Genomic DNA, 13182 nt, shown 5'->3' with positions numbered 1-13182 from the left:
TACATCGAGGAAATATGGTGGTTGTTGTCGAATATTAGATGATGAGGTACATATATGGACTTCTATCAATTTTCGTTTTTCGTTTTCTCTTTGAAAGTTTTACTCAATTACTTTTTTTTGTTGACTTCTGTACTTTCTTTTTTCTTTACTATAGGTAGTTTGCGGGTACTCGATCACTTCAATTTTTCCTGCTTTAAGTTTGGTACATCTTGTTGATTGACCTCCCAAATTCAATGGTCTTTGACAATCAACGGTGACTAAAGATGATCAAATCAAAGCCGAATAGCCTGAATGTAAATTCTAAAAACAGTTTGATCCAAGTGTTCTAATTTTACAGCCACGCATTAAAATGCCAAAAAGAAAAAAACTAAACTGTATTTGGCAATAGCTATGGTATTTTGTCCGATTCCTCCCCAGATGTAAATTGTTGGAAGGATGATTGCTGCATAAACTTTTATGCTCATGCATTTACTCTTTCGAGAACAAAAAGCACATGAAATTATGTATAGTGGCATGCACATATGCATATAATATGCCTAGTTATCGTTCATGACTATATATGTATTGGCCTGGATAATGTTCAAATAGGGCATGATTCATGACACCAAGTGCCAAAACTCAACAACATGAGATTTTCTTTATCAAATAGGGAGAATACTGGATTCATCGACCAGATATAATTTGAGAATAAATAATATCATCCAATCAAATAGCATCCACTCAATTAATCAGGGAAGTCTCAGTTGGTGCGTGGGATTCACCACTACGTGCTGCTTATTGTCTAAATCAAGTAATAACTCGAGGATAGAATAACACACTAGTTTTCTAAGCAAGCATGAAACAAGGCTCTACTTAGTTTAAAAGATAGATATAAGCAATAGCACATTATATTAAAGAGGATAATGTTAGTAACTTAGTAATATATGGAGCATGCCTCACACTTAACGTTAGGCATATTCATTTACTATTTCTTCGAGAATTTCTTTTAATCTCAACTGAAACATGCCTTACACTTATACGGCAGCTATTTTTTCGTGGCCTAAGTCTAAAGCGAACACTAGAAAAGCAAATGTGATAAACATCCTTCCTGCTGCTATCATCTGGGAACCTTGTTGCGCAGAGGGATCAAATGGAATTCAACAACAAGTCTTAGCTCGCATCAAGAATATTTGTTCTTTAATTTGGTCGTTTAACAATCCCAACTTCCTTGGTAACATGGAAATTTTATTGCAAGGTGGAATCAGGGTTAACCACCACTAGCATTTTCTTTGTCTCGGTGGTCTTGGGGATCAGTATGTTGTTCTATTCAAGTGGGTTGGTATGCTTTCAGTTTCAGGGTATCTCTTCCCTTTAACTTTCTTTGCAGTGGCCTTGGTGTTGGTTTCACCTTGTTAGAGAAAATGAGTTCTAAATTATGTTTTAGTTGTTGGTGTGTAACTACTGAAAAACCAGTAGTACACCCAAAAACGAAAACAATCAAGATCTAAGACATGGTAAAATAATATGAACCAAGAAATCTTTATTGATAGTTCTAAGGAAACAAAATACAAGTTCTTGAACACAAGGAAACCCTAATTTCACTCTCTACCCTAAGCTCTTTTTTCTCTCCAAAATCCGACCCCTCATGCCTTGCCCAAGGATCTCTATTTATAGGCCAATCAATCCTAATGGGATACAGCTCATTTTACTTCACCAAATTATTTCGGGGATGCTTTATACTTCACCCAGTCCATTTTTCATAAAATTTTTCCCCTTCTTTCGTCATCTTCACATGGGCTTGTCGGGACACCTGTCTCTTTTCTTGCTCCCAAATACATTTACTTCGCAAGTTATCTTTTCTGCCAAGTTAGCTTACTTCGCCCTTCCAGTTTCTTCGTTGGCATCTTGTTGGGTACTCTAGCTTGGTCTTTCGTAACTTATACTCTTCGTGTAAGCCTCCTTGCTTCTGTATGATACTTCGCGGGATTGGTCGGTGACGAGGTAATTCTGACATTCGAATTGACAAGTCCCTGATTGATATCTTTAAGTGAGATTTCTTAGTCATGCTTCTTCCTTCTGTGTTCGACACGTGGCGAGTCTATTTCGTGTACCCACATTTTGCCTTTTCTTATTCCATTCAAGCCATACGTGAATGGAATAAGAACCGTTTTGGATTCCCTAACCGCCACGTTCTCCACTTTCCTTCTTCCACGTGTCCACGTTCTCTGAGTAACCGTCTGTTACCGGTTAGCATACCTCGAACGTGTCGTCAACCCACTAAGCCGGTCATTTTTTCTGTGCTATTTATATCCCACTTGATTTAGGTTTGGGGTTTCTTTTCCTATTCCCTTATTCCGCGTTCATCTGGCTTTTGCGCTTTCTCCTTTTTCTGCCATTATTGCTATCTATCTAAATCTTTTATTCTTTTTTCGTTATCATGGCACCCAAGAAGATTTCCGCGAGTATCTCACTCAAATCTCTTGAAGAATTCCAAGCATACTTTCAAAAGATGGGTTTAACCCTAACTCCCGCCGTTGATTCTTCTGTGAGTACGCCTGTTTCTGCTACCCAGGACATGGAACTGAACTACAGGTGGATTCAGTCGGATATTTGGACGTCCGACAAGATGATCGTCACTTTGGGCCAATTGAGGGCTGGATTATCTTTCCCGCTTTACGATCCTTCTAACCCCATCTTTCTCGAGATTCTAGGCAAGTTGCAGTGTGGAGTTTTTCAACTCTCTGGTAACGCAATTCGCATCTCCAGCGAGTTTAGGATTCGCTCAAGTAATGGTATTTCGCAAGTCCCATCATCACCTGAAGAATTCGATTCTCGTGACTTCAATGTGCACTCCTTCGTGGCCAACTACTCAGCTAAATTTACCATCACAAGTGAGTACCAGGAGTGGGGCATTGATCTTGTTCGAAATGTTGTTATGGATCTTACCAAAGCTCTTTTGTTAGATGTGGATTCCCAACTTCGCCTCTCTTGTGATGATGATTGGGAGATGTTTCCTCTGATGGTTGGTGGCCTTTCTGTTTGGGGTTTTGACGAAAAGGGGGCTCCTCGCCAAGGTCCTCTTCCTAAACACTGCTATCTCGCTGGTTGTGATCCCTGGAGACTTCGGTGGTCTGTGCCAGCCGAGGTATGTTTTTCTTCCTTATGATTTATCTAGCTTTAGTTCCCAATCTCGTCCTTATGTTCCCCTTTTCTTTCAGTTCGTGATGCCTGTTGCTGGTCTTCTCAAGATGCCCAAGGGGAAGGTTGTTACTTCCGAGTCTTTAACTCCCAAGCGGGTATCTACCTCGCCTATTATTTTCTTCTTATGACATCTTTAAATTCTAACCTTCTATCCTTCACAGGACGACTCTCTTCTTGCGAAGCAGCCTGTTCATGAGTCAACTAAGGGGCGAAAAAGGCGTGATCATCTTGTTCCACCTCCTCCTTCTTCTCAGGTATTTTTACTTCGTCATTATGGTTACTTCGCATACTTGATCTTTTTAGTCATTTTGCCTGACGAACTCATTATCTCGCAGACTAGTGTCCCCTCTTCTGGCGGGTCCAAGAGACAACAAAAGGTCTTGGATCTGGATGCTTTGATGGCACTTCCAAGTTCAGTCGTACTTTCAAGTCTCTCTACTCCTCCCAAAATTCAAACTTCTCAGCCTCGCACAACTCCTCCTCCCAAAGTAGCTGATCCTCCTGTTCATCCCAAGGTTGAACGTCCGAAGAAATCCACAGAGGATCCCTCTGCTGGAGAGAAGAATAAGCAAGGGACTCCATCTGTGCTATCTAACCCTCTCTATGATCCGGATATGAAATTCCTCCAAGAGATTTACGACAAAGCTCGTGAAGACCCATCCATGAGGTCTCGTGCCTTAGAATCTCTGGTGACTTTTAGTTCTGATGACTTCCTTTCTCAAGATCCGTCCGTACTACTTAACGCCTCCATGAACTTGTCTCTCCAACAACACTCAACTTTGATGAACCAGGTGAGCCTTTTATACTTTTCCTGTTATGCCTTCCTTCTATCTGAGATTAATTTATTGAATTTCGATTCTTCAATTCGCAGGAGGTCTACCGTCACATGGCCAGCCTCGTGGAAATTAGACTTGTTCGCGAGAAAGCAAAGAATGACGAGGCTCAAATCAAAGTTTTGACAAAGGATCTGCAAGAGGAAAAAGAGCATTCCAGCAAGCAAAGTCAGAAGATAGAGGAGCTTTTAAGTAAGTTCCCTCCCATCGCAGAATCGTTTTTTTTTTTTTTTTTGCCTTTGCTTTTACTTCTGTTATTTTCTTATTTTGTATTTCGTCAAGCTCGTTGTATGCAACGCCAAATGGATTCCTCCGAAGCGTCTGCCTCGCTAGAAGATATTCGTGATGAGAATCTGAACTTCGTGACCCAAAATGACTGTTATGTGTCTGAGAATATGATTTTGAACGAAAAGGTCGAGACTCTTTTTTCACAAGTGGACCGCCTTGCCATTAATTGTTCTCGTAACGAGGAATTAAATTACCATCTTCACAACGAGAATGAGCGTCTTAGGTCCGATCTTCAACGGGTAAGCAATTCCCTCACTACTTTGAGGCACCTTCATTCCTCGTCACTAGCTAACTATAAGAGACTGGAAGAAGATAACGAGCGCGTGATCAAGAGTAAAGATAAACTCGTGGTCAATCTTCGCAAATCTCGCAACAAGGTAGTTGGTTTAAACGAAGAGATCGACTGTTTAAAGAAGAAAGTGGAACTTATTCAAGCTCAGTTAGATAGCTCATCTCGACCGAGGTCAATCAAATCTTATTCTCAAACCAAGTCCATGGGTTCTCGTAACAACAAGGGTGCTCTTGTCATTCAATCTGACAAAGATACCTCGAAGTCGGGTCACATTACAGGTTGGGACAATACCTACCACGATTTATGTGTTCAACTTCACAAATCGCATCTAGATATCTCCAGGATGGACCACTTGCATACCGACGTCCAAGAAACCTTGAACATCACTATCTTGCAAATGGAAGGTAGCTTTAGGTGCAGTGCGAAATACTATTGATTATATCAGATTTCTAGTTTCTGATGTAATTTTGTTTGGTTTTGCAGAATCTGAAGATCGTCACAAGAGCCAAGTCCTTCGTCTTTCCCGTGAAATGGATGAATTTCGCACAGAGGTTTCTCGTCTGAAGAATGAGGTTAGTGATTTGAATGCTGACATGGATGAAATGATCGTAACTTCTGCGAAGATAGCCAAGTTAGCTCGCAAGAACACCCATGACTATCTGGTTTCTCTTTTTGGTAATTTCTGCGACGAACATGACCTTCCTCGTCCTGCCTTTCCTATGGAGGTGTTCTCCGATGATGAGCAGCCAAAGGACAATAGAATCATCTCTGACAAAGAAGAGAGGCTCAGCGAAGATGACGAGGAACAGAAGATCGAGGAGGAAGAATCCAAGGGTGCCTCTGCCAGTAACAATCCTAGTTTTTCTTCCTTCATATTTTTGTCTAACTATCTTTGAAACAATTTATCTTTCTGGGCGCTCCCAAGCTTGGGGGGCAAAACATCTTAATTTCTTTGGGTGGTCGTTAATTGAATTTTGTGTTGCTATTATGATTTTATATTTTGTCAAGTATATACTTACCGAAGAAATACTTTGAAAGAATAATTAAACTTTAAAGCATATACTTGCCTCTTATTCTTTTGTGTATTTATGAGGTATGACCTAAGGCTAATCCAAACCTCCCCATAAGCTTTAGACCTTATGCTTTAAATCTTGCGAGCTCCTTTCTTCCCCCGGGGTTCACTAGGCATTTTCTCCGCATCTTATATTGAATTTCGTCTATCCTTTTCACGTCGTTCCCCTCTTCAACTTCCTTATTTCACTTGTTTTTGCCTTTGCCTTTTCTTGACAGGGTCTTACTTTGGCGGAACGCTGAGTCTTGCGAGGATAATGCTAAATAAGAACATAAAATATAAAAGTATATACTTGCCTCTTGTTCTTGTTGAGCATTAGCCGATCAAGGCGAAGTTGTTCAAGTCACTATATATTCCCCTTGGTTGCTTTACCTTTACTGCGGTTTCACAAACTTTGAATCTCGCTAGATTTTTTATCTGCCTTCTTTTCTTTTTGTAATTCATCAAGTGTCTCGCCGTAATTAGTCCTTATTCTCATTCTGATTATTACATGTTACTGTATACAAGGTCTTACTGTGCCTCCTAATTAAGGTCTTATTGTGCCTCATCCTTCTTTAAGGATTTTTATTCGGCTAAGTCTCAGGCGCTTATTACTATTTCGAATATAATCCATCAACCTCGCTTTAACACTTATTTTTCCCTATCTCGCGACAATGCGAAAGGTCTAGACATTCCCATGAATGCTAGTCCCATGACATTGCCGTCTTTTTTGGTCACACACCTCCCAAATATGGAGGGTGCCATCCCTTTATATTCCCCCTGATTTCCCCTTCAAGGAGGTTAACCCTAACATGCATGTTGGTCTCCTCCCATCCAGTTATTACGACATTCAGTTGTTTTTGTGAACTCTTATCACCTTCGTCGATGTGACTTGGGATTACGAAGTCACACCATAAGTGAGGTTTCTTTGGGATCGGGTGCATCGTAGCCAAGACTTGCCATACGGACATGGCCGGTAACGCACCATACGTCCCAAGCACCCGCAGCTCAACCGAATACGTCGGCGTCTTGGTCATATTTCTGCACCCCTTACCGAAGGCCATCATAAAAGGGACCCTCGGGGGATAGGTCTTACCATTTACCCTAACTTTCTCTCTGAGAGTTGTTCACGACATGCGTTAGGTATTGCCTCTTGCATTTTCATGCGAACTAGGGTGCATGCCGTGGATTCTCAGCCTTCCTAGGCGAAGGTTTTAAGTTTCCCTAGAAACTGTCTACTTTGTGAATCTTATTTGCCTCATAATGCGAGGTCTTATTTTTCTTTTTGTATCTTGTAAGTATGAAAATTCATATTTATGATACGATTCATCAAGATTTCGTTGCTATCCTTTTGAAAATTCGATACATTATCAATTGAGGATTAAAATTATTACATTTATCTTATTCCTAAGACCCTTTCTCGATTATCAGTGTTCTTCTTCCATGCGAATGTGTTCAGATTGATATCTTTTCAACTCCCTCATTTGCACTTCGTTCCTGATCTTTAACAAAGTCGAAAATAATGGCTGCCTAGTTGATAGCGCATAGATGAACGAGCGCACTAAATCTTCCTCTGAAATTATTCCTCTGAGTTCCTCACAAATTACGTCCCATCTCGCCAGCAGACTTCGTAAACTTTCATTTTCCCTTTGCTTTTACGAGAATAGTGCCGCCATCTCTAGTTCGCATGGTTTGTTTTTCGCATATTTGTTCATCATTTCTGGTTGCAGTCCGATTGTATTTTTCGTCATTAGGATAGTGTCTCTGTTCCCACCGGCCATCATTGATTGCTGCATTAGGTACTATCTTTCTCAAAATTCCCTTGTGTTATTTTCTACGGCTCTTTTTAGGTCTTCCTGTTCATTTTGTTCTCCTCGTCCCTTAATTTCTCGCCGGTATTCGTGACGTCCTTCAATTGCTAACGCACTTTATGGAGCATACTTTCCTCGTTGTGCATTACCTTCTGCTTGATTTCTTTTTAGATGATTGTTCTTAATAACAAGTTTCTCATTTTGCCTTTCCAACCTTATGCGCTCCCTCACCAAATCTTCCTTCTTTCGTCTTTCTTCATAGAGTTCTTTCTTTAATCGTTTCATCTCTTCTTCTTCGCAAGCCTTTCCTTCTTTATTTAGAGAATCATGTAGTTCAACGCTCTCCTCGGCTTCTTGTATCGATACTTTTTTGCGCTTATTAGTGTTCGTTTTTTCTCCTCCTCGCGCTTATTAGTGTTCGTTTTTGCTCCTCCTCGTGGGGTTCGTTTTTCCTTGATGGCGGGGGTTTATTTATCATTTTTTGTTACCTCATTTTCTTTAGTCGTTTTTCCCTTCTTCGCCTTTCCGCTTTGCTTTATTTCGGCTTGGCTTTCCTTTTCTGGAGTCATCTCGCGGTTCTTCTCACCGTTCGTTGTTGTCTTCTCCGCCTCTTCCATGTCTTTCTGTGGTGCAACTATATCTTCACTTATCCCAATTGTGAATACCATCAACCGCTCTGCTCTTCTTTCTTCGCAGGCCTTCCTTTTTTGCTCTATTTTCTTCCTTTTTAATACAATCTTGCGCGTCTTTAAGATCTCCCCTTATCTCGCCGATTCCACTTGGCATATGAAACCGTATGGCCTGATGATATGTAGACACAATCCATTTTATCCCGTGTATCCATGGTCTTCCTATAAGAGAATTCTAAGGTGAGTCTATGTCTATCACGCAGACTGTGACTTTCGTTTCCAGCTCGCCAGCAAAAATATTTACAACTAATTCTTCTTCTTTTGGCTTAGATGCAACTCCGTTAAACCCATATATGTTGTACGTCGATGGCACGACATCCGAGTTCTTGTATCCCATGGTTTTAAATGTATGATAAAAGAGTATATCATCCGAGATCCCCGTATCCACCAAGACTCTGTCAGTTGCCCAGATTTTTGCCTTCTCGGATGGATCTTCTTCCCATCTTGAGTATTTCCCAAAATTCAGGGTTATAACCAAAGGGTTTTTGTGTGAATTTCCTCCTTCGGGTACATCCTTTGCTGATAACATTATCTCTCTTTTCTTACATTCCTTCAACGGTTCCTTCGTATTGATGCTGAATATTTCGTTTCCTTCGAAGTCCCTCTTATGTACTCTCTTGAGTATATTGTCATGGAAATTTTGGATGTTCTTTGCTGCATGTATCATCGTATTACATTTCATCTTTACGTTCCTTGATCTATTTCAATTCAGTATACCGGCTGATTGTCACGAGTTGGTGGCAGTGGTGGTACATAATTTTCTAAGAAATGTGCGAGTTTTCCCTGCTCTATCAGACGAAGTATAGTTTGCCGAATGTTTCGACAATCATTAGTATGATGCCCATGAAAGCGGTGATATCTGCAGAACTCATGACTACTAGTTCCCGGTGGTGGTTCTCTTCCCAAATTAGGTGGTGGTGGGATATCCTCTGTTAATATTATTGCCTCCCATACCTTTTCCACAGTTGTGTTAAGCCTAGGGAGCTTTATGTCTTCAAAAGATGGTGCATCTGGTCTTCTCTCTCCAAATCTGGGCCCTTGGTTTTTTCTTTGTTGATATCCCGTGTTGTAGCTTCGTGGCTCATAATTCCTTCGTCTTTACTCCTCATATCTTTGTTGATCGATCCACTCTTGATCTCCGCTTGATACATCTACTAACTTTGCTGGGTTCGGAGTTGATGGCTCTCCCTTTTCATATTTTGGATCATTCTCCACGACATGAACTTCCCTTGGTAATAACCTTGAATTCCCTTATTTTGCTGGAATTGGTACTGCTTCGCTGACTTGCCTCTGCTTTTCTTCTAGCTTTATGTATTCCTCTTGGTACTCTCTTAATTCATTCATGGTTAAGGAGTTGCGAATAATAAATATCTGAGTGTACAGCAGATCAGTTGGGATTAACGCGTTCACGAAAGCTAGGATGGAACTTTTCTCGTCAACTCTTCCTGCAAGCTCGCTGCATACTGTCCTCCATATCGTCACCAATCCTCGTAGGCTTTCCATGGATCTCCTCCTTAAGTTGAATAGAGTCTTAATCACCGGCCTCAGCATGTTGTTAGTAATGTAAGTGGCCAGGAATATTCTCTGTAAGTCTTTGAACGACGAAATTGATCTTTCTGGTAGCCCATCTAACCAAGCCAGTGCTTCCCCATCCAAGATCGTGGGTAAATATCGATAAAGCACCGCACCATTTCGTCCCCATTGCATCAATGAAAGAGTGTATTGTTTCAAGTGCTGCACAACACTTTCGGACCCGCTGAATATGCTCGTAAGCGTTGGAAATACACATTTCTTTGGGATATCAGCATACATTATCTCATACGTAAATGGGGATTTATCTGCCTCTTCTATTGCTTCTGCCAGATGCACTCTGTCGCCTCTTCACGAATTGTTTATCAACGTCCTCATATCTCGCAGCTCATCCAGGACTTCTTGGTTCAGATTCCCTCCGTTTTCTTCCCGACGGCCACCTCTCATAACGCCGAGTCTTCCATCACCACGTCTCCTTTCCTCCTCGTTCCTCTGGTCGAATTCGCGCTATCTTTCATCTTCTTGCCTCCTCTCATTTTCCTCACATATTCGCTCTTCTTCATTTCTCCGCCTTTGATCTTCCCAACTTGATTTTTCCAATGCCTTTCTCAATTCTCTTTCTTCACCGCTTTCTCTTCATCGTCTCCTTTTTCTCTCTCCTCTGTCGTCCTCACGGGTATGTATCCTTCGTCGTAAATCTTCTTCTCCTGATGATATCATGTCCACCTCTGAATCCGTGACGTCAGCTGCCGCTTCCTCGTTTAGTTGTCGATTTTGTAGCATCTGTCTGGCGTTTTTTCTCGTCAATCGGGTATGCTGCTCCGCTAGATCCCTATCTCCTTCCTTTTCAAGGAGAAGTGTCTCCCTTGGTTGTTCCAACGTCATGTTTTCTTCACCGATATTCTCCTCAATTTCCTCATGAGTCATCTCTTCGCCTGCAATGGTGTCCGTGTCGAAAGTGTGTACATAACCTTGTCTAAAATTATCTTCGTTGGCCTCCTCAGTCCGTTGCTGGTTCACGTCTTGCCTTTCTCCTATAGCCGATGTTCTTCTTCTTTCCATTCTTCCTCCTATTTTTTCCTCCAATCGTTTGCTTCTCTTTGTCGCTATCATGTGTGCCGCTCGATCTGGTGTTCTAGTCATCAACTTATCCTAGTTTCAATATCGATTACTCTTAAAATCCTAATCTTAAAAGGAACTTCTCGCTAAGACATCTCACTCCTACAACTTCAGTTTCTCTTCACTCCTTAGATGAGGATGAATCCCCAATCTAAGTTCCCTGTTTCTGGACGCCAAAATGTAACTACTGGAAAACCAGTAGTACACCCAATAAGGAAAAAAATCAAGATCTAAGACATGGTAAAATAATATGAACCAAGAAATCTTTATTGATGAATTCTAAGGAAACAAAATACAAGTTCTTGGACACAAGGAAACCCTAATCTCACTCTCTATCCTAAGCTATTTTCTCTCTCCAAAATCCGATCCCTCATGCCTTGCCCAAGGACGTCTATTTATAAGCCAATCAACCCTAATGAGATACATCTCATTTTACTTCGCCAAGTTCTTTCGGGGATGCTTTATACTTTTCCCAGTCCATTTTCCATAAAGTTTTTCCTCTTCTTTCGCCATTTTCACATGGGCTTGTCGGGACACCTGTCTCTTTTCTTGCTCCCCAATACATTTACTTCGCAAGTTATCTTTTCTGCCAAGTTAGCTTACTTCGCCCTTCCAGTTTCTTCGTTGGCATCTTGTTGGGTACTCTAGCTTGGTCTTTCGTAACTTATATTCTTCGTGGAAGCCTCCTTGATTCTGTAGGATACTTCGCGGGATTGGTCGGTGACGAGGTAATTCTGACATTCGAATTGCCAAGGCCCTGACTAAGATCTTTAAGTGAGATTTCTTAGCCATGCTTCTTCCTTCTGTGTTCGACACGTGGCGAGTCTATTTCGTGTACCCACATGGTGTTAGTACATTTTGATCTTACGACCTTGAGCGTTACTGAGGACACTAGTTCATTTCACTTATTTAAATGAAAGATTTGGTTGGAAAATAAATACGGAATATGAAAAAACTCTCCATTTCGGCATTTCCTAGCAGTCCAAGGAATGATCCTAGGGGTTTGGGCTAGAGGGTATGGAAGTGGGTTCAATTCAACCAAGATCTTAATTTTGGACTAAGTAAATTTGTTTAGCAAATCATAAAAAACAGAGGAGAGTTAACTAGCATTATAGACTAACAACCTTTCAGTATGTCTGAGTTAGGTACCCTAATAATTCTTAGTGTCCCGCAATGTGTACATAACTACATATATTAGGTATACATCGTGGATTTTTGTGTATAAACACAAGCTGTTAACCCTCAACTTCTATGGACAAGTCGCTGACTTGTAAGTGAGATTTTAAATTTTAATTGCACACGAATACACGCCAACTCTCCTCATCCTGTACCATAATATTAATAATTGTATATGGTGGTGCCAACTACGTACGATTACGTACATATGGTCACGCTCCAAATTAAGTCCGTGGGAAACCATGGGTTTGGGAGGTTGAGCCTGTTCTTCCTCTCTCTCTTTGGGTTGGCCCCCTATGGGGATATGAGTCCTCTATTGAAAGTTTTATTACTCCTGTAAGAGCAATGTTGTTCCGTATTATTTTGCGGGTAGCTATCCCGCTCAAGCGGCTTCTTTACCATTAAATCACGTTAAAATTCACATCTAACAGTCTTGAACCCTTTAGGAAAATTGGTGGGTCTTTTCTTGAAAGTGGTGAGTCCTTTCCTAAATGCGAATCTAACCGTTGATTTGATCATCTAACGATAAAGAAGTCTACTTGAATGGGATAGCTTCCCACAAAACGGTGCGGAATAGCGTTTGTCCTCCTGTAAACTGACTTAACTATTTGCCTTTTCTCTTGCTTATGCATGCCCGTCAAAATTATTATCACTCAGTCGGTTAAGATCAAAATTGCTCCGAGCTAAAGCCATAGACCATATATTTGATTGGTTACCTACAAAATCATTTCATAAACTTGGTTATCGTCGATCACCAAAGAACAAATATAAATTTCTATGAGATAATATTTTCTAATAAGTTGATTGAAGTTTTTGTTTCGTATCATCTTTAAAATTTTAATAAGCTGATTAAAGGTGATTTTTGTTGTTATTTAAGCCCTTTTTGTGCATGCCTTGGACAATTTAATAAGGTGATTAAAGGTGAATTTTGTTTTTAATTATCCTGTTTTTGTATTATTCTTATCATTTTAATAAATTAATTATAGGTGAATTTTGTGTTTAACTAATCCTTTTTTAGGTATTATTTTGGACAGTTTGATGATGTAATTAAAGGTAAATTTTGTTTTTATTTAACTTTTTTTTTTCCTTTTTTTTTTTTGTATTCTGGTGGCAGTTGTTCGGTACCAGATGTGATCCACGATCAGCCACATCTGTGGAAGATCAAATAAATCTGAAATCTCCTCCTTTGAATTTTTAATTTTTAAATACTTCT

Source organism: Papaver somniferum, chromosome 10 (genome assembly GCF_003573695.1).
Source record: "Papaver somniferum cultivar HN1 chromosome 10, ASM357369v1, whole genome shotgun sequence".
Lineage (NCBI taxonomy): Eukaryota > Viridiplantae > Streptophyta > Magnoliopsida > Ranunculales > Papaveraceae > Papaver > Papaver somniferum.
The sequence above is the reverse complement of the archived record's forward strand: the minus strand, read 5'-3'. Positions refer to the sequence as shown.